At 36.7% G+C, this 27,152-nt stretch overlaps 1 protein-coding gene across 1 annotated transcript in view; it reads right to left on the reverse strand.

Moving 5' to 3' along the window:
* ZNF804B (zinc finger protein 804B) overlaps nucleotides 1-27,152 on the reverse strand; it is a 542,683-nt gene that overhangs the window by 263,425 nt on the left and 252,106 nt on the right. The window lies entirely within an intron of this gene.

The following is a 27,152-nucleotide window of genomic DNA, read 5'->3' on the forward strand; positions in this document are numbered from 1 at the left end:
AATGAAATGAAATTAAACTCTATTCATTACTAGTGATGGAACCTACCAGAAGAGTTCTTTATTGAATTGCTTGTGATATTCCTGCTCACATAACATCCCCTCTGAATGGATAATTACAACAGCAATCATGTTTGCTTTTTCTTTCTGAGCAGGTGGGTCTTTTCCAAATAGACTGTGCAATAAAAAATAAGAAATATCTGGTTTAGAACACTTGTTGAAAATCTGGCTAAAATCCTGTCTTCTAAAATACTGCTTTCATCAACCTATTTCCCCAGAATGTTCATGCGCATATAATCTCACCCTCAAAATATAATTATCTATGGTGACTTTGTGAATGGACAATGTGCTATTGGTGAGATTCCGTCCCTACAGTTCTCTGAATCAAAAATGTATAATGGATAAACTATCAGATCAGAATTTTCTATATCATGAGAGCAGGTAGGTGGTTGAATTGTCAATAAATTATGCAAGGGTTTCTTAATTTCATTTTTCTGATAATGATATAGAACAAAAGAAGAAATGATGTATTCAAGGATGTTGCATTATATTCAGTGGATATAATTTGATGTAGCTAACAGTATTTTTCTACAAATTTTTCTGTCTGATTATAGGGCAGAAACCACATGTTACTAATCTATTGTTTCCAATCTCCACCAAACTTAGTGCATGTGGTACTCAATAAATACTTCTTAAATCTATTAAACAAAAAATAATTTTGAAATTATTTGGCTGGGATCCAATGTCAAATACCAGAGATATGAATATGGAGGAAGAGATCAATCATACTTCAAAAATTATGCATTTTAACATATTTTATGTATTTTGTATGTGGTTTAAAAAAGAATAATAAACATGCATTTGCAAATGTTGATGCTATCCTAGTGATCGGTAATACTTAAAATGATACAATCGATGTTCATAATTAATTCTTTAACTAACTAATGGTTAATGTCATAGCTGATATTACTGAAAACTTTGGAGGTTCAGAACAGAAGGGCTTCTCACCATTTATTAATAAATTTCTCTTTACTTCCTTCATCTATATTCTTAACCTTAACCCTAACTACTTTTTGGAACAATATTTCTTTTTTAGATCTCTTTCATTATGTCATTCAGCTAAAAAAAGCAAAGGCAGTTGTTTTTGTTTTTTTCCACTGAGAAAATACTCAAACACATTTTTCAAAAATTCATGTTTTTTTAAAGTTCATGTTTTAAATTTCATGATAAACATAAAAGGAAATATATTTCTTTTCTACTAAGGAAAAGAAGTCTGCATCCCAGAGAGGTCACGCTGGAGAATTCTAACAATTGCACGTCTTCCTCGTCTTCCTTCTACTCTTCTACCACCCTGTTTTCAAACTGACTTTCATCCTAACGGCTGCTCATTAAGTGAAGTCTCAGGCCTCCTCTTTGACCATGTATCAGCACTGCTTCTGACACCCAGCTTTATGTATATGGTCCCCTTTCTGAATGTGACACCTTTTTAGATACAAACACCCTTATTAAAGCAAGGGTGATCCCATAATCTTCAAATGTTTCAAAGCTAAGATCAAGAAACGAAAGCCAATAAACCTATATTGTCTGCCTTACAGAAAAAGAAACTCATTACTGTTACTTCCCATTAGTTCCTGACATATAATATTTACTTTTAAACCTAATGGATTATTTCCAGAAATATTTCAAAATTTATATATTTATTGAGTCTGAGATTTTTTTCCCCTAATACATTCTCTCTATTCTCTCTCTCTCCCTCCCTGTCTCTCTCTCTCCTCTGCCCTCACTCACACCCACACCCACACATACACGCAAAAACATGCTCTTCAGTTCTCCAGAATAGATTATTAAAAAAAAAAAAAAAAATCAGGGCATAAAATCCTCACAACCGAAGCCACAAAGATCTGAAGTCCTTTCTGGCCTTCTTTGAAATACTTACATCACTAGGACATAAAACCTTAGGAAAAGAAAATCAGTCTCCTAAAAATGTTGCAGAAGATTAGCTAGTCCTATCATATTTAATAGGATGGGGTTTATTTCTACTTAAAATAAAATGCCTTGTGTGATCTTGGCCTGATACTTAGCTAATATATTATTCATACTCTAGAAAGGAAAGCTTGCAAACAAATGAGGGACACAGTGTTTGCCTCCTAGCCACTGAATAGGTTGTACCAGGGAAAAAAACCAAAACCAAAACCAAAACAAACAAACAAACAAACAAAAAACTAGTATAGAAATATTATAAGCATTTGTTAATATGAAATAAAATCTTCGTATGCCAGACAAACCCATTCCCTTTATGTATCTCAGCCTTGGAACCACTTTGATTTTTACAAAGGTTGCTTTTTACCTAAAGATACAAATTCACCTTTAATAGTCCTTCTAGGAAGTAACTGACTCATCTGAAATCTGAAATTTGCATGATAGGATATAAACTTGAAAAAAGATCATGCATCTATTTTAAGAGACAAAAAGTTTATTCAGTTTATTCCAGTGGTCTCAATATAGTCTTAAAATTAAAAGATATTTTTACTGAAAAGGGACTTGGATATTATCTAATTCCCTCTTCCTGTAAATCTGGGGAAAACAGAAGCCCGTAGAGAATATTTGCCTTTTCCATACCCTATAAATTTTAACAGCAGAGCAAAGAAAGAAATTGTATGTATTATTTATGCTCCCATTTATACGACTCTGTTGATAAAGTTTTTCATTATTGTTTTATATAATTTGTAAATTCAGTTCAACAAAATTATATTTATTTTCTACCCTGGGTCAAGTCTTTCGGAGATGAAAGAGAGGGAGTTCAAGGTACTGTGGTTTTTTTTTTAAGCAGCTCAAGGTCCATTGGTGAAGGTGGTTACATTAATAGTTGATGGTAAGAGAGGGCAAGACTCCTCTCACAGAACTGTGCATGGTGGCACATGGGGGACAAGAATGAGTAACTGGGTCTGAGGACACAAAGTCAGGGAGCGTTTCACAGTGGAGGAAATGTGTAAGCAGCGTTCTGAAGAACTAAACAGCATTTGACAAGTGATGAAGGCCAAAGGAAGGGCATTGCAGGAAAGGCTCACAGTATACACAAAGGACCATCAGCAGGAAACAGAATGATACATTTAAAGCTACACCTGTAGCTGAGCAAAGTGTTGGAAGCAGAAACCACAAGTCAATAAGACCGGAGTCAAGGTCTGATCCCAAATGGCCCTTTATTAAGGGTCATTAATGTTTAGTGAGTGAGCTTGGGAGCCCACAGGAGCAACTGAACAGGACTGGTGTGACTAATTTGGGCTTGAGAATGGTATCTTTCCTATATTGTTTAAAATAATTTAGGAAAAAGACAAGAGAAATGGAAGCCACTCCCCCCCCCCGCCTAAAATTTAATTGCAAAATGAGGCAGGACCAGATGGGCTTGCATATTTAAGGTTAGACTCATAGAACCCAAGACTGATGAATGAGGGGAAGCAGAAAAATGAGATCAAGGCAGGAAACCATGAGGCTAAAAAGTAAGTATTCATGGATCCACTATATTTCATTTTGTTTTCTTTGTTACAACCAACTGGGCACATTAATTAATAAATCAAAATATTCTCTCATCTAATAATTTGATACAGGATGGGTAAAATTAAACAGGAAAATCCAAACTGCTTAAGTATTCAGGAGGCCTAAGAGAGCAGTCAGCTGTTTTTCTCTGGGCTTCCTACTGGTCAGCGGGTTTTGAGAGAGGCTGGTCTTGCAGGTAACATCCAACCAGGAGTCAGAACGTTTTCCAACCTTTCTGCTGATTCGATCACAGTGACTCATCTCCTCCGAAGACTGTGCTTGACTTCCTTCTGCGCCTCCTTCACCCAAAGAACTTAATTAACTCTTTTGAAGCAGTCATGACTAATGCTTGCAGCTGGGAACTTAAGCATAACCCAGATATTTTTAGTTGTTTTGTTCCCAAAATAAGTCTCTTTATCGAGCTGATTTTTCTATCAAAATCAAGCCTAGTGTTTTTGTACAGAATTCCTGCTCCTGTTATTTGGGCAAAAATCAGAGTATAACTAACATCCTACCACGTGAAATTGCTAAGCAGAACGATTTACTCTAACATCTACCACTCAGAATAATTACATTATTGGATGGAGAATCTAATTAAAATGAAAGTTACATTTTAGGAAGTAGACCGGTTCGCTGTTCCTGAGGTGCTCTGTCTTCTTGTAAGTCTACCTATTGAAAGGGAAAAAGTGACCGTGCGGATGACAACAGTGGCCTGTGTGATACAGCTGGTGGCAGTGGGGAGAGTCATCACCAAACACCTACCTCTTCAGTGAAAAATATATGCTATCGTCACCACAACTCCATGAGCTGAGTGCCCTCATAACTGGTTTCCAAACAATTGGAAGCTCAGCGCAATTCAGCAACTTGCTCAGATCAGCCAGCTAGAAATTCAGTCTGAATCTAAAGCCTGTGTGTTTATTTCTTTTTTCCCCCTTTCATCCCACATTACATCTCAAAATGTCACTCACCTACTAATAATAATTTTATACACACACACACACACACACACACACGCACACTAGCTTACCCACACTGTCATTCATTTGTTCAACATTTAAGTGTGACAGCTCTGTATCCAACCCACACTAAGCTCTTGAAAACATAAAGACAGCCTTAATAAGTAATATGCAGTCTTGTAGGAGATCGAGTCATGTAAATAAATGATGGAAATACAATTAAGTGTAATAAATATAACAATAACATTGATAATCTTAATTATTTTGACAAATTTTAACTGAGCACTTAAATGGTACCAGGCACTACTTTAGGTTCTTTATGTGTGAACTCATTTAATTCACGGAACAGCCCTATGAAATAAGCATTGTTAATTTTCCATGTTTGACAGGTAGGGAAATGGAAGCACAAAGAACATAAGAAAATCAGTGTGAAAGTGTCAGCACAAAGGAAGCAGTTTTAATCCTTTCAACAAACATTTATAGCATGTCTCCCCGGTGGCAAAACTTGTCTGATAATTAAAAAGGCTTCATGATAAATAAAGCATATGAGTTGATTATTAAAAGATCACGTTTCATGTAATGAATAAGATGACTCAGAAAAGGGCATTTGGAGCCATGTGGATACCCCTAAAAATACACCAACAGCATTGCACATTCAACAACTGCATGCAACCAGTCAGTCTATCACACTGGTTTCCAAGCTCCACTGGCTTTGCAAGCTGCCCAGCAATCCTATTTCCCTTGCCCATGCTTTCTCCTCACCTGCAGACCTCCAAATCCCCCACCCTCTGCTCATTCTTAGGACGCAATTTTGTTTTCCATGCACAGGAGCTAAGCTATTGTTTGTAACCACCTAATTTTCCTGCAAATAAATGGGATAAGGTTATTGCATAAAATACTCACTTCCAGGCATTCCTTACTACCTGTGTTATTTATGCTGTACATTGATATATTCTAAATAAATCACATATCATATTGAACCATTGAACAATTTTGTGCCTCCTAAGAATTTCAAAAGTCCCATGCTAGATAAATATGATGAACCCAGTAATCATGGGTTGAGTAAATGTTTTTAAATATTTCATTTATTTATTTTAGAGAGAGAGCATGAGCAGGAGGAGGGGCAAAGGAAGAGGGAAAGACAGAATCTCAAGGGGACTCCCCACTGAGCACAGAGCCTGACTGGTGGACTCAATCTCACCACACTGAGATCATGACCTGAGCCAAAATCAAACCCAGTGCTTCACCAACTGAGCCACGCAGGTACTCCAATATTTTTGTTTGTTTTTTAAAAGAAGAGCTTTGTTAGGCACCCAAGAACAAACAAATTTGAAATACAAGGTTGGAGGATTAACAATTTCACCAGGCTGGAATAGATGTCTATGCCTGCAGAGAAGCCAGAAAAGGAACCAACTGATGGGTCTTCCCCAGTACAGAGCACATGGGATACAAACACTTATGCCAAGTAAGGTAAGTAAGGCCACGGGCGGGTGAATAATCAGACTCCCCCAGAGAGGAGACCAACATTTGCATCTGCCTTGAACTGATCTCTGTAAGAATGATTTTAGGGTCTTATCACACACACAAAAACTGCCTTGTCTAAAAACAGATTCTTTCAGGATATTCTCTCTTTCTGCACTCAAAGCCCATACACACCAATACAGACCCACCTGGGAAAGGTCCTCTCTTCCTAAATTCAACCAAAAAGGGGAGGAAAAATCCATACATATAATATTCCGTATTTTGGCCACTGTGTCCAGTAAGTGGGTCTGCAGTTCTAGTGACTGGATATCATCATTACAAAATTTAATTAGCCTCACGCAGGTCAGGAAAAAGTGCTGGGAAATCTAAGTTTTTGGTGTTTTTTTTTTTCCTAATTATAGGCTCTAAACATACAACCCTAACTGCATCTTTACTTATCTTTTGCTCTACTAAAATGGATGAAATATCTCTCCTATTTTTAGGTCAGTCTTTCCTCCTTTTTGCAGAAGTTGTCCCATCCAGTATCCTGAGAGTGCTAACACTAAAGACTCTTCTTTATTTTCCAAATATTCCTTCTCTTTCGGCTTACTTCCTCCAGCATTTAGACATGTTAATTCTATCATCAGCTTACTAGATAACAGTGATTTGCTTTTTATGTAAGCCAGTGGACATTTTTCAGTCAATGTTTTCTTCACCTTACTTGACATCTTGCTCTTTGAAACTCTGTCCCATGGACTTTGTTGATTTCTTATCACTCTCTTCCTGCCTTTATAGTCACCCTTTATATGTGAACTCTTTACTCCTTATTGATGCCTAAAAAATAGTATTTCAGATGGCATAATCCTATATGTAGGAATTAGAATATCCTGTTAGGATATAGAACTATTAGAATAAATGGATACAGTAAAATTGCAGGATACAAAATTGTGTTTCTATACACTAACGATGGACTATCTGAGAACGAAATTAAGAAAACAGTCCCATTTACAATAATATCAAAAGATATTATGCTTAGGAATAAACTTAACCAAGGAGGTGAAACAATGCTACACTGAAAACTATAAATTATAGATGAAAGAAATTTAAAAAGACACCAACAAACAGAAAAACATCTCCTATTCATGGTCCATACTACCCAAAGTGATACGCAGGTTCAATGTAATCCAATCAAAATCCCCATGGCGTTCCCAGAAATAGCTAAAACAATCCCAAAATTCAAATGGAACCACAAGAGACCCTGAATAGCCAAAGAAATCTTAAGAAAGAAAAACAAAGCTGGAGGCATTAGGCTTCCTGATTTTAAAATATATTTCAAGGCAACAGTAATAAAAACAGTATTGTATTGGCCTAAAAACAGATACATAGTTGAATGGAATAGAGTACAGAGCCCCAGAACAAACCCATGCATATATAGTCAACTGATTCATCACCATTAAGAGTGTCAAGAATACACAATAGGAAAGAGAAGGCAGTTCTCTTCAAGAAATTGTGCTGGGGTGGGGCCGGGGCGTACCCAGCTGGCTCATTTGGAAGAACACAGGACTCTTGATCTTGGGGTCATGAGTTCGAGCCCCACTTGGGTGTAGAGATTACTTAAATAAATAAAATTTAAAAAAATAACAACAAAAAATGGTGCTGGGAAAACTAGATATCCACAGGCAAAAGAAAAAAAATTTTTTTTATTTTTATGCTACACCATCTACAAGAATAAATTCAAAATCGATTAACAACTTAAATATAAGACCTGGAATTATAAAACTCTTGCAAAACATAGGTGAAAGTCTTTAGGACATTGGACTTGGCGACTATTTTTCTTGGATATGACATCAAAAGCCCAAACAACAAAAGTAAAATTAGACAAATGGGACAACATCAAGCCAAAACGGAAATAATCAACAAAATGAAAAGGAAATACTAGCAAAGGAAATAATCAACAGAATGGAAAGATAATCTAATGAAAGGGGAAAAAATGTTGTAAACCATATATCTGATAAATAATTAATAATAGAAATATACACAAAACTCCTCTAACTCACAGAAAAAAAAGAAAAACAAAAAACAAATAACTTGACTTTAAAATGGACCAAGGACTTTAATAGACATTTCTCCAAAAAAGATATACAAATGGCCAATAGATACAAGAAACCTTATACAGAATCACTAATTATCAGGGAAATGCAAATCAAAGCCACAGTGAGTTATTGCCTCACACATTAGGACAGCCATTACAACAACAACAACAACGCACACGCACAAGCACACACAGAAAACAGAAAGTAAACCATGTTGATGTGGAGAAACATGATGTGAAGAATCAAGATGTGGAGAAACCAGAGAAGCCTTGTGTTGGTGGGAATGCAAATCATACAGCCTCTAGGAAAAACAGTATAGAGGTTCCTCAAAAAAATTAAAAATAGAACTACCCTATCATTCAGTAACCCTGCTTCTAGGTACACATCCACAAGAATTTAGATCAGGGGGGCGCCTGGGTGGCTCAGTGGGTTAAGCCGCTGCCTTCGGCTCAGGTCATGATCTCAGGGTACTGGGATCGAGTCCTGCATCGGGCTCTCTGCTAAGCGGGGAGCCTGCTTCCCTCTCTCTCTCTCTCTGCCTGCCTCTCTGTCTACTTGTGATCTCTCTCTGTCCAATAAATAAATAAAATCTTTAAAAAAAAAAAAGAATTTAGATCAGGATCTCTAAGAAATACCTGCCCTTCCATGCTCATTGCACATTATTCCTAACGGCCAAGCTATGGAAACTATCTGAATGTTTATCAACAGATGAAAGAAGAAAATGGGGTATATACATAATTGCTTTTGAAGGATAAAAAATAATGAGCTTCATTTTGATAAAAAGTGAGGAAAGAGCAATCCATCTTTCCAACCTTGTAATAGTAGTTCGAAATTGCTCCAAGAGAGAACACATGTAACTTAAAAAAAAAAAAAAGTGTCTTACTAAAGACACATTTATGTGACTCAACTCAGTGCAGCTTGATTTGACACATAATGCATTAAAGAAAACTATATTCAATTCTGGAACAGTCCCCTCTATATGGTATCTTGAATATCTTGAAAATCCAAAGGATAACACAAGTACCTGTAGTATAATATAAACTAGTAGAGTTTGCTTTAACTGCTTTGTAGCCTGTCAGTTTCCAAGTAGATAATAGTTTCAGAGCAAATAACAAGCTAAGAGCTCAAATTAAAACATGCTTAATTTATATTTAGACTTTAACTAATTATAAATAACCAGGCCTATGTCACTCAGTGAGTACAACACTCACTCATGCACTTAAATTCCCTTTGAAATAAAAAAGTTGCCATGGCTGAGTTGACTTTGTAGGTTTAAAACATCTCTCAGTTCTAGTAGTTCAAACACGATTTATGAGTCCTTGAGAGTCAATAAAAAGGTTTAAGACTAATCATTAGATCGCTTTTTCAAATTGTATAGTAAGCACTGAGAAGAAAATTGAAGAGTTGAGAAGTAGTTAAGTGGGCAAATCACATACTATTAGAGTGGGCTGTGTGACTACCTCAAGAGGCATGGTGTAACTTGCTACTTGAAAGCTTTCATCTCTAACCTTTCCTACAGTCCGGAAATGGGGAACAGAACTGTAGGTTTCTGTTAAGATGCACTTCTTAATTGGTAAGGTTAACACAGGTACATACTTTTATGACCTCTTAGCATTAATCACCAAAGAATTTTGGTGTTGGATAGCAACACCTGGGGATGGTGCAGGATCTGAAATAACCCCACCCCCCAAGAGATAATTGCAAAGATAACCTCAGAACCTGAGTCCCCCTGCCACCCACCAATCCTTTAGGGCTTTCTTTGAACAAGAACTCCAACAAAAGACTATGCAGGGCAGAGACCAAAGAAACATAAAGATGAGTAGATATTTGAAGATTCAAGCTAAAGCAAACGTAGTGTTTTCATAATTCTGCCTAGGGCCACACTTCTGGTTCTTGGTTCTTGTCAGGGTGTTCCAATTCACTCAGCATTTCTCTGGGGCTGGTTTTGTATTTATGTTATAAGAAGCAGTAATAATTTCAGACGTCACTCAGTAGGTTTCTGTTTCTTTTCCCAAGGTTGATAACTGGAATGCATAAAAGGCTATGCTAAAAACTGACTCGAAAAGGTACTAACACTGCATATTTGAATCAGAAACTAGAAAGAAATTTCAGTTAGCATGAGTTAATTTTGGGGGGAATAACCATTGTACCTTTCACCGAATTCCAGCTGGCCATGCTGTCATTCTCCAAGCTACTATTAAAGGGATGGCACCAGGCTCCTTCCTTGTGTTCTTACAAACTCACAGTTATCTCTGAATTCCTGCTGTGAACTTGATGGGGAGATTAGTTTGAAAGGGAAAACAAGGAAGAAGATAGAGTAGGATAGAACAGGATGAGTTCTTCTCCTAGTCTACCTACTACTTTGGGTTTTCTTTGTTCTATTCTGGAGTAATTATGATTGAGACTGAAGAGTAGCTCTGAAGATACTCCCCATAAATATTGACATGGGAGACTCTTTACTATCAGGACATCTAACTGGAATGATGGCTGTGTAGATCATACAGCTTTATGGAAAGTGTTCTCAGGACTTCAGACCACTGGAAGGATTGGACACTCTGCCTGGAGAAAAGACACTCCTAGACACTCTTTAAGAGGGAGACTTCTGTGAGAAGACCCTGGAAACTGTAAAGAGGTTAATAGCTTTCTCAGTGAGTTCCAGAGAAGAGGTGTTACCGAGCCTTCCAAGGGCTGTGCCACTGGTTATAAATGAACAGCCAAGGCTGTGTGGAGGTACTGATTGTCCAGACAGTGGAAGGGACAGAGCCCTACTGGCAGTCATATTTTTACTGCAATGTGTCAAACAAGTATCATTACGTACCATGTGTCATGATACGTAACAGGAAGAGAAGCCCTGAGTTAGTGGGCTGAATTGTTAGTTTAATAGACAGTCTGTAATAATAAATTGGCAAGAGCTAAGCAAGGAAACATACTCCTCTCTGAAATAGTAGCCTGAAAAATAAATGGTGCTCTAATATTATAAATAAGGATATGGGGTAAAGTCCACCAAGAGGAGAAATCATGTCTGCTTTCTTTCAACCGCAAATAAATGGTTATTCATAGTCTAGTTTCATGGGGTCTAAGTTCCATCTCATCAATTCAATAGGATATTATTAGACTTGAGAGCTCTGCAAAATCACAGCTTCTTGGCAAAGAAGTCTTCGCTATTTTAATGTAAAATGCGAAGCATCTACAGGCGGAGTCATGGGGCGTGAGAAGACATACGGTGAGGGTCAAGGTGCAGCTCCAAACACCTTCCACTTGGCAGGCTGCTGCCCACAGTTTGGCAGTTAGTAATCCTACGGCAACTTGGTTTCATTACAACTTATTCTCAGTTTAAAACGTCCTATTCCACAGGGGAAAAGAAAGTGATAGGAAAAAGGAGGCAACAATGGTGCCGTGCTATAGCTGAGGGAACCCTGTGTACATGAGCTGAGATCTGAAAGGAAGGGGCAGCTAAAATGGCAATCAGATATGGTCAGACAAGAGATTTCATGGAAAAGCACTGCACAGGACATTACCTCTCCATGGGTTTCCTGTGTATTTCTCAGCAAATCTATGTGAATTTTGAACGTTTTGTGTAAGAACCGTTGGATTTGACTTTCGTAAATTGGGAAGAGTTAGACTAGAGCGCATTGCATGCCTTGTAGGAAATTACTGAATTTTGGTCAACTGTTCAAGTGCATTGAAATGGTTCATAGAAATGTATCAATCAATGTAAAGATCAAAATGTTATTTTTCTATAAGTATTTATTTAGTTGAACTTCATGAATGATATTATTTTATATCCACATCCTCAATAAAGCAGAATTTAAGGTATTTTACTCTGAGGTGGAGGAAGGGTAATCTGCAAGTGTGTGTTCAGGGAGGGAAGACATCTATCATCACATTTTCTCACTAGGGACTTAAACACAAGGCTTTAGTTTCTTCAGTTGGGTATTTGAACAAATTGAGCCCATCAAGCTCACTGGTGAGAAAGAACCACAGGAAAGACATACTGTTCACTGTTGAGATTGCATTTGAAACAGTATCTAAGGGGCCACCCCTCACCTATACAAATATTCAAGATCCACTTAAGTAGTAGAATCAGCAGAGCAGTTCCAGTAAATGAAGGAAAAATATTCCCATCAAATTATTATAGGGCTTTATTTCGTGATACCCATTTAATATTTATGGAATCAGAAGTGAGATATGCAGATAAGGCTAACTTCTCTCAATGTCACTGATGACAAAATTCTGGGGAAGTCAATTCTTCGAGTGTGTATGTTTACTTATCTGTCTAGTTATTTTTTTCTCTTAGAGTATATGAGATTTGTCTTAGCATTAACATGGATTAAGGTGGGGCTATTATTTAAAATACTAGGTTCCCCTTCTAGTTTCTTTCTCGAACTACTGTTTCCCTCTTCTTATTTTGTCTTCCTTTACCTATACGCAGCACCCCAGGTTCTTTCTCACTGACAAGCAAAAAAAAAGGTGAAAACAGAAGTTAAGTATTTCTTTGGTATCTTGCCCTTACCCAAGAATTAAGAAAAGCAACCTATAAGCTTCCTTCTGAAGGAGACACTTTTGATCCAGCAATCTTCCTGTTAGGAAAGTAGAGAAAATACTGATTTGCAGATCCATGTGCCCTTCAGAAATCATTCAGAAGAAAAGTAAGCAGACATATTTAAATTTGATTTTCATAAACAATTGGAATTTCTAGAAAAAAAAAACTAAAATATGACCTGACAATTGAGAGTCTCAGATATTTCAATTTGAATACAGAAGGAAAAGTATTTTCTACATCAATGGGTCCCTCATACTGCATAGATGCTAGTTGTCCACCATCATGGAAAAATCAAAGATCACACTGGTAGATTCATTGCTTCATTTTCAAGCATACTATTCACCAGAGACTATATATATATATATATTTTGTTGTTGTTGTAGTGAATACTAGCTTTCTAATTCCCACATGTTTCTTCTCTCTTAATTGCTCTCAGGAGCATGACTAATTTAAAATTACCTTTCTTTGATAAAATCTTATTACTCCAAGGATGAAATACTGAAATAACTATTTTTATCAAAATTTTGTGCAATAATAAATTATTCCTATACAACAGAACATCCTGGATTTTCCCTGTGCAGAAGCATAGCAATCAAAATCTAACATTTTATGAAAGAAACATGTTCCAAAATGGAATTTAAAAAGCTCTAAATTTTACATGACCTTTCCACAGTCTTAGATTCTAGTTTGGAACACATAATAATTTTAGGTCTCTAGTGGACAAGAAATGTAGCCCTTAAAAGAGAGAGTTATAAGATGTAACTCTTCACAGCAGAGAGATCTGCTCTGTTTTGGGTGAAAAAATAAAGTAATACTAATGAAAATTTTGTTTTTCAGGAGCATAGTGAGAAATGCTATTGTGAAGATTATTAAATTAAATGCTTTAAATGCTATTAAATGCTTTTTTGGAGACTACATTTTCAGTAAGCAAATATTTCCCAGTCAAGGTAGAAGTTTCTTAAGCTATCAGATTTTTTGTTTCTTTTCTTTTCAACCCTAAAAATCCTTTTGTTCCCCTCAGGAATTTTTCTGCTGCCTGAATACTACAAAGAGAGACAGAGAATTCCCATACTAAAGAAGAATTAGTAACTACCAGTTTGGGCTTAACCTTAAAATATGGGTTTACATTTTTTTTTTTTTTTGCCGGTAATAACATTATGATGACTGAGCAGTTGATGAGTACTATAATGAAGCATTGAATACGAAGTCTGACAACACAGTCTCCTGTTATCTCTGTTTGTTAAAAGCTATATAACCTTGAGCAATGCCCCTTAACCTGAGCTTCAATCATGAGATTCAGTTAGAAGCTAATTTTGTTGAGGTGGCCTATAATCTAGTTGGGGAGTAAAACATATATACACAGAAAATAAATTTAAAACAATAAATATAATCCCAATCTTAGGATTTGGTGAAGTTGAAAACAAATTTGGGAAATGTAACTCAATAAATTGTGTATGGGAAATTAAATGAAAGTCTTCCTTCCCCTGAGATATGGAAAAATGTGTTAACATTGACTGAAACTAGACTGACCCAAAAGGAACTCTGCATTTGTAAAGAGATACAGTGTTTTTGGTTTGAGATTTATCAAGTTTGTCATAAGAAAATATTTATCTTGGGAGCAACCAGAATTACTACCTGGAATTTGAGAGGTTCACCCTGGAGACAAATTTTTGGTTCAAGATTTGGAACAATGCAATTGAGTACGGCTTACGTTTAAAGAATAATCAAGAAACAAGAGTAAAGGCTTAAAGATAAATGCTATTTTAACTGGATTAAGGGAGTGGTAAAGAGAAGGCTGTACTTCAGACGTAGAAAATAAAACCTAAAACCAAAATGCCAATACTGTAAGAGCTGGGAAAAAATTTTGACACTAAAGGACAATGTTTGAGAAAGGAATTTGGGTAACACAGCAAACCTTTCAAAGGGGAAACATCATCAAACTTCTGACTTATTTAATAATAAACGAGTACCTTGTAGAAGCAGCAGGATGGGTTCTCGCAATCCAGGAGTTCAGCAGATAAATGAAGGGAAAACGAATCTTCATAGAGAGAAACATAGCTGAGCGAAGTAAAAATGGGGAATGAGAGAAACTTGACCAGGTTCAAAAGTAAAAAGGAAATAGTCTTTGGGAGAGAAAGACTGAAAATACTTAAACTTGGGGTGTACTCAATGAGGTGGGAATGGAAAAAGCAGAGGGTTTTACATGAAAGAGAAAGAAAATCTTTTCCTCTCAGGCTGAGTAGAATTCTGTGAGGAGGGGTCTGAACGCATGATGGGAATGTAAGAGGGAAATCAAACTAGTTGGTCCCAGTATTTCTCAACTAAGGATAAGGTCATTAGGTACAGGTGAGAGTGTGGTAAACAAGAGAGACTGCAAGCTAATGAGAGAGACTCAAATCCCACCCATCAGCTGCACAGGTTCTGCTGCAATCAATAAATGATGAAGACAAAAAAAAAAAAATTATAAACATCAGTGAAGACTTGGTGAGAAATACATGTCAATAATGTGTTTTTTTCAGGTCAGCACAGCTCTTTGTTTTTCTTAGGGTTGATCTGAGACTAACATGAGCTAGATAGAGTCTGTTGCTTGCAGAATGGCTAACATATTGTATTTTGTCACTTTTGAGCTCTCATAGGTGGATTTTATACTGATTTAGGGGTGGTCTATCAAGATGCTTTTTTTTTTTTTTTTGCCAAAAATAAAGAATTACATAAAATAACTCTTTTTTTTTTTTTTTTTTTTTAAGAGACTGGTCATTTGATGTAGTACATGCAATCAGGAATGATTGCCCAAGACTTGTAATTTAGCAAGAGATTGCTGGGTATCATTTTAGTGGAGTGGTAGAAGTTGTCTATTGGATTTTCTGGGGGTTATTTCATTCAATAGAAGTGAGTACTTTTAATTCATTTTCTTTTTTAGATTTATTTATTTAAGAGAGAAAGAGAGCCCTTGCAAGTGTGTTTGGGGGGGGGGGTGACATGGGGGCGGGGGCAGAGTTAGAGAATCTTTAGGCAGACTCCCCCCTGGGCATAGAAGGAGCTCCACCCAGGGGCTCAATCTCAAGACCCATGAGATCTTGACCTGAGCAGAAACCAGAGTCACACACTTAACCTAATGAGCCACCCAGGTGCTCCTAGTTCATACCCTATTAACCAGACTATTCCAGAAGTTGAAGTCAACTTGTACAAAGCTGTCATGTAAATAATTCTCGTCCATAAAAATGCAAATATATTTTGTCTGATACAAGTGATTTCCGAGTTGTAGAAAACATGACATTTTATTGCCTTATAGCTTATTAGTTAGTTTTACATTTATTAGTGGGCTTATTTTAGCATTTTCAACTACTTACATACTTTAACATTTTCCTTTGAGTTATTTTAACATCTTATTGAGTCTCTCATTAATGTATTTGTTACTATCAGCCACACTTCTAAATATTACAATGCTTTAAAATATTTAAAAATTACAGAGATATATAATAAACACATAATTGTACATACATATAATTGTATCATGGATAGCTTTTATGTAGGAACTAAGGTAACTTATATGGCTTGAAGTCTTGTGAACATGTGCCTCCTTTCATAGTCAATGCTAACAGTACTAGCCAGTCAGAGAAGTGTTTATTAAAACTGAGGCCTCTTGGGGTGCCTGGGTGGCTCAGTGGGTTAAAGCCTCTGCCTTCAGCTCAGGTCATGATCCCAGGGTCCTGGGATAGAGCCCCACGTTGGTCTCTGCTCAGCAGGGAGCCTGCTTCCTCCTCTCTCTCTGTCTGCCTCTCTGCCTACTTGTGATCTCTATCTGTCAAATAAATAAAAAAAATCTTTAAAAAAAAAAACTGAGGCCTCTTTTCTCACTTTTCTCTCATACAAGATGTACAGACATTGACAGTAATTATTTGGAAACTTTGATACAGCTATGGCATTCAGCCCCATATAATTTTATTACATTGTTTTTAAATAATGTAATTAATGGGTTATAATGTTTATAAAAATTAATTGATTTTTGTCCTATTTTTCAAAGTGTCATTCCATACAAGATTGAAATTCAGATAAAATACTGGTCCTTCACAACCCTGGAGATGAATGAGGTTTCAACCTGATTTATCTTACATAAAGTTTTCATATATTCTTCTGGACAACTTTTTAATGTGCGGTTGGATAAAATATAAGGCGTTTTAGGAATGAACTGTATGATTCTCCCATCAATGGTAAATGGCATTACACTGCAGTTATATCTCAAATATAAGGAATTAAGCCAAAGAGAAGTATTGGTTCAATAGATGAAAAAAGAAGAGAAGAAAGAAATCGAGACCTACCTGGACTATAATCTGGGAGATTAGGAAAAGACCAAATAGTAATAAAAATCATTATTTTATCTGGAACCAAGTGCTCTTGGCTTGAGTTACCCTTAAATCCAAAGGATTTACTGCCAAATTCCAGTACTGTCTGTTCTACTATGGCATGATATATATGTTCTTCTAAAATCATCTGTTTTCAGAACTCTACGTACAAAACCAGTTATCTAATGGCTCAAGATTGCTCATTGTTATTCCCTTCCTCCATCCTGCCAAAGAGAATATCTAGTCCAATTTTCTCTTTCCTTCCCTAAATAAAAGAAGAAGAATTATGCCTCTGGAGAACTTCCAGGTACGTTTACATAATAAAGAATCTGGAGCAGAGAATACAAACCAAAAACAAAAACTCAGAGCTGATGGAGCAAGTTTCTGAGGACTATTGTAGGTCTGCGGTGTTGGAAGAAGAATTTTTTTTAGTGTTGGAAGAAGAATTTTTTTAGTATTGTCTCTGGAAACAATTCACTCTTTTTGAAGACATGTAAGTAAAGATTTTAACCTATTTTATGCAACCTGATTTTTGGATTCTATTCCTTTGATCATAATGCTGCTTTCAGATAGAACCAGTGGCTCTAGGATTTATAAGAGTAGTGTTCATATAAGGAGTATTTTAACATCTGCAATAAATCAGTAGATTTTCCTCAACATAAAGTCTCACTAATGAAGGTTTTATTTATTAAGCCTTGAGTATTTTCTTAATGTTACCAGTGAATAAATTGGCTCATCCAAGTAAATGGCAATAATTTATCTGCACTTCAATCTCTACTTTTAGAAGCATTTCAACTGTACTGTCACCTTTGACTTTGACTTTGGAATTTTCCTTACAGCAGAGTTCATAACTATCAAAAGACAGAAACAAAATATGTGCTGTACACTAGAAAGCCCCTGCGTACCCTGTCACTCAGTGCCCGGCACGTAGGCAGTGCGAGTCCCCAGAAAGCCAATAATGCTCCCAACATAAAAAGTAAATCATTTTAGATTTACATTGAGCCCTACAATATCTGGCATGAGGAGAAATGCCTAGTTTTAGAAAAGATTTTGTGATAGTAAAGAAAAATTTTTGCCTTGGGAATGGAGTCAGGCCAAAAGGGTTACTAAGAAGACATGAAGTTGAGAGTAACAGTAAGAAAGGCCTTATTATGCTAAGTGAAATAAGTCAATCAGAGGAAGACAATTGTTATATGATCTCACTGCTATGAGGAATTTGAGAAACAAGAGAGAGGATCATAGGGAAAGGGAGGGAAAAATGAAACAAGAAGAAACAAAGAGGGAGACAAACCATAAGAGACTCTTAATCTCAGGAAACAAATTGAGGGTTGCTGTAGGGGAGGGGAGTGGGAGGGATGGGGTGGCTGGGTTATGGACATTGGGGAGGGCATGTGCTATGGTGAGTGCTGTGAAGTGTGTAAGACTGACGAATCACAGACCTGTACCCCTGAAACAAATAATACATTATATGTTAATTTAAAAAAAGAAAGAAAGAAAGAAAGACAGACATGAATGCCAGTAATCAATAATCCGGACATGAGAGGTAAAAACCTCTGTAAGAATGGCGTTTGTGTAAATGGGCTAGAAGGGGAAGTTTTTAGAAATCGCATGGTAAAGATTAACAAGTAACTGATGATTACAGTGAAAGTCTAAAAACAAATGAGGAAATGCAAATATTATAGCTTGAAAAGTGAGGAAAATGGCAGTCCGTTGAGAGACATTTTTTGTTTAAATCAGAAAACTCTTGCCACAAGCTTCCTTTTTGGTTTTCCAAATCTAAATATCCAAAAGGAAGGAACACTATAAAATTATGCAAGACTTTTTTTTAATAGAAATGACTTATAATTTCAGTTCCAAATTTTAAAAGAGCAAATAATAGAACAACTAAAAATATTCACTACAGCATAAAGAAGCAAAAATTGATTGAACAATAGTAGTAGTCATGGTTACCTGCATGCCATCACCACACTATGATTATACAATTCATTTCTAAGGATAACACAATTATAGTCTAACATAATACAAAATAATCTTGCAACAAAGGTACAAAAAAAAAAAAAACCACAGAAACTATTTAAATCAACAAGGCCCACAGCTTCTTAATATAAACTTACATTCTCTGTGTGAGTAATTCAACTGTTCTAAATGCATCCCCTTAATTTTATGATCATAGTTCATATAAATAATGACTACATTATTTATGGGAGCCCAAGGTAGAAAAAGTATTTTTTCTGAAAGATAACCAAATTCAGAAGAGAAGCAAAAAATTCCCCCTTTCCTAAATAGGTCAGTGTTATAACACCAACTGTTTTCATTAATGATGGGTAAGTGTTATTTATGGATCATTTCATTTTTATTGATTTCCTTTCCCTCATACATTTTGACTAAACATTTACCAACACCAAGTCCACCAATCCTTGCCTACCATGAAAATAAATTTTGATTTGTTTTAATGTCCTTTATTTTAGATTATTCAGTACTGCATTTTTATATCATATTGTGAAGTTCCTCTCATGGTTTTAGTTACTTACAAGCTGAACATACACATTTCTGCACAAAATGGCTCCTCCTGAGACTATGGTGTTCACAGACGGTCAGAGTGGACTGCCTTACATGTTTAAACATAACTGATAAAATTGAATTGGTACCATAAAGAGATGGGTTTTCATCTACATGATTGATATCATTCCTATGAAATCAGAACACTATTTATAAGGTGAATAATTGTATTGAATTTGTGAAGCTTTAATATAAGAGGCAGCAGGAGGTACTCAATAGAGTACTGGGCTATGAATTTGAAAATTGAGATTCCATTCTGAGTCTGACACTCATGTGACTTCAGGCAAGTCACTTAACTTATTTGAGCCTAGTTTCTTCATCAGTAAATAGAGGAGTTGATGTCCTTCTTGTACTAAAACATGATGATTGAACGTAGTTCTGACTACTAGTTATATAGCTCTTCGGTTTCTAGGCATTGCCTGTAAAAGCTGTGTGACTATTTTCTCTCGGCCAATTTATCTCTGCTCTCACATGCATCGGGCGAGTTTCACAAATGATCCCATTTGTGAGCCTGGAAAAGGGCAGCATACTCTTCCAAAGTATCTGGACAGAATCCTGCAAAACCACAAAAAGGTATTGTTTGGGCTTTCCACCATCAGACCTCTGGGGCCAGTCTATGGTGACTTAATCCCATCTTCAACCATAGCTCTTTCTCCTTTGGAGAACCACATGACATTGCCGCTTCCTAAAAAAGCTAACCAACTGATGATTCAACCATGTACATCCTTTCCAAGCTTTTTATGGTTTAGGAAAACGTTCCGATTGGAAAGAGTTAACCATCAATCTGCAAATGAAACTGAAATACGTGTCATGGTGTATCTGCTTCCCATCACCCTGGCCTCTGAAAACTGGGTAAGGATTCGGAAGACGGTGCATGCTGGCCACGTGAGAACGGTTCTCACTGGTGACCTCGCACAATAACCACCTCAGATCGCCACAGCAAACTCCTTCAGAGTTCTGCTGAATTCCCGTGCAAGAACCAAATTGACTTCTGTACCAGCAGGGACTCAAGCTGTGCCTCTGGAAAGCAGTTTGATCACTTTTTAATCTCTACCTTTTTTAGTTACCTCTACCTTTTTTTATTATATTGTTCCCAATAACACATTCAGATTTTTTTTTAACTTCAGCCAAATATTTGTGTCTAGCCTGACGATATCTTTCAACATGAGATGAGAAGGCTAGAACTGAGTCAATCCAGGTTAAGAAAATGGTACTTGAAGATAAATAACCCTGGATTCCAGCCCCCTCTGTAGTGGGTTATAGAAAAAGACTTCATTTTTGGTATTATCACTTTTTCTCATCTACAAAGTGTTTCCACAAAAACTGTACTTACTCTATCAGTTTATGTTATAACCAAATGAGATAATTCACAACACATGTAAAGTCTTAACATAGAACCTAAACATAGTAAGTTCTCAATAATAAAGTAAGAGAAATGCACACACGTTCCTGAAGGGAAAATTGAGCTATAGTGTGTGTATGAATTTCAGAAGATTTGTAAACTTGTTCACCGTGAAGCTCATTAAATTTTCCTGTTTGCTTTACAGCTTAACTAAAGTAAGCACCACACTCAAACATCACAAACCCTTTCTATACATCACACTCAAAATGCTCGTATATGTGAGTGGCTTAAAAGCACTTTAAATTTAAATATATGATTGAATTTGTACATTTCCAAATGCTAGTTTGAATTCAGAGAATTTGGCTATTGTGCCCAGTGACATAACAACCCCTTTATCTAGAGCAAGACAGTTTGCAACAGTACTTTTGGGTAGAAAGCTTTCATCGTCTCTTGGTCTGCAAATGAAATCACTTGAACTGCCACTACTTCATGTCAGTGTGGATACGGTCTCCTGACATTTGATGGTATACCCTGCTCATCTTTGCTGAAATTAGCAGGCAAATGGAATTCACAAGGGTAGCAATGTGTTTTCTGGTACATCATGTGCATTGTACCATTATGTCAAGACACCTGTGAGAACCTACAGAGTCCAAAGGAAGAGAAGTGACTTGCCCAAGGCCACAGTAGGCTCTGCTAGGACTGAGATCATCTGGGTCCTGGACCAGCCATCCTTCCCATCACATTAGCCTCTTGCTGCTCCCTTCACACTTATTGGAAAGTGGAAAATGATGTATCCTTGCAGAGTATGAAGTAGTAATGATGCAATTATCTCTTCTTTTCTGTCTTGGGTGTCTCTAGAATGTATGAGGTTCTGTTAGAAGGACATGTCTCTCCTGTTCCCCTCCCTTCCCAGGACTGTTATAGAGCTAGATTGAAGCAGTTAACTCAGTTCACAGGTCTTCAGAGGACTAGAAGAGAACAGAATTGGCCATGGGGTCCTGTAAAGTCTTCCAGGAGCTAGTATCTATGGAGCCTTGCTTTCCACTCACTTGCCTTCCACTCACTCAGTTACTATGTCGGTAGAAGATCACTCCCTCTGTACGACTTAATAACTAAAAATTAGGAAAGGGCTTTTACAAGATATATGTGTAGCTTTCTCCAATGTATATTGTGTATTTTAGAGCTGTTTTAGGCTCTCAGTAAATACTTGTCGAATGAATGAGTAAACGTGTTTGTACTCTTAGCATTACAGAGCTAACAGCCTGCTCTGAACAGAAAGTTGTAGTCCCCTATATGGTGACAACTTTATTTCCACTAAAGTTTTCTTTATTGAGACATAACCATTTATTATGATATATGGAACTAATATAACACCAAGTGGTATACTCAGTTTATGTTACAAATAGTAGAAAAAAGGTAACTGGGGGGCACGTGGGTGGCTCAGCCGATTCAGTGTCTGACTGTTGATTTCAGCACAGGTCATGAGATAGCCCTGCATTGGGCTCCATGCTGGGCATGAAGCCTGAATAAGATTCTCTTCCCCCTCTCCCTCTGCCCCTCCCCACTCCCCCAAAATAGGTAACTGTGACGAAACATGAGAAAATTTGATGTGACCACTATTGATATAAAAAGCCTTTGAAGAATCAGTGAATCTCAAAATTAGCAAATGATAGTCTTGCCTAAAGGTAAAATACATGTTAACAATACATCTTTCCTCAAGTCAGATTCTGATAATCATGGTACATTTTAAGACAAGTATATTTTAAATCCAGATAACCACCACCCAGAAAACTCACCTACTTTTTTATTTGTGTCATATATATGAAAATATTTTGAATTAGGACAGAAGCAGTGAAAGGATGTGTAGTAACAATTGTTGTAGACCCTGATGCCCTTTGGGGTCCTCTTGGGACAACCAGAGTGTGTGAAATAGACAATGTCATGCCAAGAGAGTTTCAGAACCTTGGATTCTCTCTTAGCAAATAACCTATTTCTCACCCTTACTCAAGGAAATGATGAGAATATTGAATAAACGGGATTTCTCATTTATGCATTGAGTAAAAAAGATATTTCAATGTTACATATCACTGAGAGATGAAACAAAGAATCTAGTTGTTAACAAATTTTCAAACGGACTGGATTAAGTAGAATATTAATTATGTGCCTACAGAAAATATCTGGAAATAAATGTTTTATTTAGTAAGTGACTATCAGAATATACACAGTCAAACTTCTCCTCTGTTTATCCCTTTGTAATTTTTTAATTGAATGTTAAAAATTAAATAAGCTTTTTATGAAAAGCAAAAACATTTTGATACACTGATTCATTCATTCCCTGTTCTTTAAAATGTGCTATTTTAAATTCCAAACAGCTATTCATTTTTACTTATGGAAAATATCAAATATATGAGGCATAAGGCAATAAAAATGCTTTGATTACAATTAATTGTTGTGTGCAATGAATGAGAACTAGAATTCTTTTTTTTTTTTTTTTTTTTTTTTTTTTAAAGATTTATTTATTTGACAGATAGAGATTACAAGTAGGCAGAGAGGCAGGCAGAGAGAGAGAGAGGAGGAAGCAGGCTCCCAGCCAAGCAGAGAGCCCGATGCGGGGCTCGATCCCAGGACCCTGGGATCATGACCTGAGCTGAAGGCAGAGGCTTTAACCCGCTGAGCCACCCAGGCGCCCCGAGAACTAGAATTCTTTATTAGGCAAATAATAATCAAAGCAGTAGATAATACAAAACAGGTTATGAAAAGTTCTTTAAACATGAATTGCCTTTGTCCACAGTTTTCTCTTTCAATAGTCCAGGTTATGAATCCAATTGAAAAAAGAAAAACAATCAAAAGTAATGAATAAGTGAATTATATTATTTCCCTCAAGTTCTAACATTCTCATTAAATACGCTAGTCTTTAGGCTAAAATAGGAACAGCAACTTTGCATACCATGGACATGGGACATTTTAGTACTGGTATAAAATATGTATTATTTTTATAAGAATGTTAGTTAAGGGCCCTAGGGGGCTGAGTCTGTTAAGGGTCTGCTTTCAGCTCAGGTCATGATCTCAGGGTCCTTGGGTGGAGCCCAGGGCATGGGTCTTCCTGCCCAGCTGGGAGTCTGATTCTCCCTCTCCCTCTCCCACTCCCTTTGTGCATGCTTTCTTTCTCTCTCTCTCAAATAAAAAGAATGTTAGTTAAGTTGTATTGTGTTTAAATGTTATCTGGTATGCTGTAGTATGATTCTATAAAAATAAATTGGAAGTCCCTAAAACATAAGCTACTTGCTCTTGTACAACTAATTGCAGTCTTAGGATTTTTGCATTTCACATTACTCAAATGCTATTTTCAAGGCCTCTGTGGTAGGTTGAAACACTAAGAACAGAAGAGAGAATAAAGTAAACGGACAGCTAAGTACTAATAACAAATGATTGCTTCGGAAGAAAACATCTCACAGTTTCCTACATGTTTTCCTTAATGGTTAAACATATTTAACCAAATCTTGGTAATCTCACTGTAAAAGCCTTTTTACTCTGACTGAGAAGTATTTGCAGCTAGCCGAGTTAATGCAGGCTCATTAAAGAAGCCACAGTGCTTCCTGCATTAGGACTCTTCTCCGGGCCCCGGCTTTTAGCCCAATTATCCCATATTGGGGGATGACGAGGGACATTGTTCCCAGCCCCTGATTCTCTTGATTTTTTTTTTTTCATGTCTCTGTGACATTACCATCAATTTATCCAGGGATTCTCAAAATTAACCAACCATAAGGGTCATTCTGGAGCTTCCTAAAATCAGATTTCTAGTCTCTTTCCTCAGGGTACTACGACTTACACGGTTAGCGTGGGTCTCCTGTCTACATTTTAACAAGTTGGTGAGGTCCATTTTATGATCGGGTGAATCTGGAAATAATATCCACTCATCTGCTCTTCTTATCTCCTGAGGATGGTCTCTTAGCCCTTTGTGATTCCAGTCCACTGAGCATTCTTTCCTGGGCACATCCCCATGCAATTTTTCTTCCATCTTTCTTTCCCCTCCTGCTTGCTTGGGTCTGCACCTAAATGCTTTCCTGCAGGGAAAGCTCACTTCCCCACTTTCTTTCAAAGGCTGTGGGATTTGAGTATCTTCCCCCAAAGCTATGAGGATTGTGGACAGGAAATGAGGGGAGGACTGGCTAAGATTATATGGACAAGGAGCACACTAGAAATAATAGATGCTCAAAGCAGGACAAGAGGAAAAAGACAGGGAATAGAGCAGGGACCTGAGCAGGAAGACACAAGTTTACAAAACGGGTGGAGACATAAGGTGGTGGCCAGTGACATTACATGGATGGCACAGTGCCCTGTGCCAGGTAAGGATGATAAAGGGCAAACAGTCTGTTCCAAGAGGGACAGGCTAACAGGGCACTAAGACAGGTACACAAACAACTGCCATTCAAGGCAGAATACAAGAAAATCTCAAAAAAAAAAATGTTAAGGTACTACCATTCTGAAGAGGGAGAGAACACAAATATTTGAGAGGGTTAGGATCAAATTATTGGCCAAGTGACATTTAATCTGAGATGTGTCAAATTATGAAAGGTACAATAGGGGAGCAAATTGTTTTGTGAGAGGGAATTAATTAATCAATGGCTGCATGAATTAATCAGTGAACAAATGAAAGGAATTAAAGCAAAAATTAGTAACACAAATAGAGCCTATCATTTCTAGGTAAGTGACTTTTTTCAGGTTTCTGAGTGGCTGCTCCTACCTATGAAAATGACACTCTTGAAGGCAATACAGATGCTGGCATCACCCAGATATTTTCCACAAAATTTTTAGGGATACATGTCACATGTGAGCATTTGGAAACATCATTCTGATTAGAAATAGAACTTTGGTTCCTATCTACAAACAGGGAATAACTTCCAGCAACCTCTTTAGTAAGATTCTGTGGTTCTATCATTTAAAAAAATAAAAGGTTATATAGTAGTTTAAATAAAACTCCTTGTCTTTTAAAGAAATATTATCGTTTTCTTTGAAGCCCTAAATGAGGCTGAGCCGCAGCTAGGTAAATAAGACTTGGGAAGTTAACCTAGTTGTGAAATCAATCACATCCCTTATTAACTGAGTGTAATGATAACTACAAAATAAGGTGACCACTTTAATATGTACATGATGAACAGTAAAAAAAAGCATATATATATATATATATATATATATACACACACACACACAAACACATACATACATACATATATATCAGTTTAATAGTTGATTAGATTATCCTTCAGGCGCATTCCAAATCTAATTCTAGTTCTTGGTGAAGCAACTATATTATTAATCATTTTGGATAGCGGCTCCCAGCTCACACTTTAAGCATTTCAAATGTGTATGTGTATCAGTAAAACACATTGCTTTTAAAAAGTCACGCAGGTACAATACAGCCAGTGGTACTGAATTAGTGTTATATGGTGAGATGGTAGCTATACTTTTGGTGAGCACAGCGGAATAGACTTGTTGGATCACCACGTTACACACTTGAAACTAATGTCACATTGTGTGTCAACTATACTTCAATTTTTTAAAAACTTTTCTAAAAAGAGTTGGGGCGCCTAGATGAGTCAGTTGGTTAAGCCTCTGACTCTTGATTTTGGTTTAAGTCATTATCTCAGGGTCATGAGATCAAGCCCCACATCAGGCTCCACCATCAGTGGGGAGTCTGCTTGAGATTCTCTGTCTCATTCTCCCTCTGGCCCTTCTCCCCTCCATGCACTAGCTTGCTCTCTGTCTCTTTCTCCCCCTCTGATAACTAAATAAATCTTTTAAAAACAATAAATAAAACTATTTTTAAAAGAATAAAGAAAAGTTATGCAGAACATTTTTTTGGCTAAGTTTCAACTTCAGTTCCAGTTTATTAACATACAATGTAATATTAGTTTCAGGTGTGCCAAATAGTGATTCAACACTTCCATACATCACATATATACACACCTAAACATACTTCTCTCCTTGCTCACCTGGAGTTTCCTACTCCAACAGTAAGAAACCTGGGTCTACCATTTGCCACCCATTATTTACTTAATTATTCAATTCCCCAATGATTCGCTTTTAAGTTTAGAGCCAGACCCTATTGTTTCTCAAATTTTTATTATGTTTAAATAACATTAACATATAATTTAAGAAGCTAAATAGAGATATATCTCCTTCATTCTCTCAAGTCCGTATCACCAGCAACATATGTTTTAAAAACCAAGCAAGTTCTGCTCTGGAGTTTGCTATTGTCCTCATTTAGTTATATAATCAGTGGATCCAAAATCACAAACAGGTTGTGTTCTAAGTGTTTACCTT

Source organism: Meles meles, chromosome 10, assembly GCF_922984935.1.
Source record: "Meles meles chromosome 10, mMelMel3.1 paternal haplotype, whole genome shotgun sequence".
NCBI classification, from domain to species: Eukaryota; Metazoa; Chordata; class Mammalia; order Carnivora; family Mustelidae; genus Meles; species Meles meles.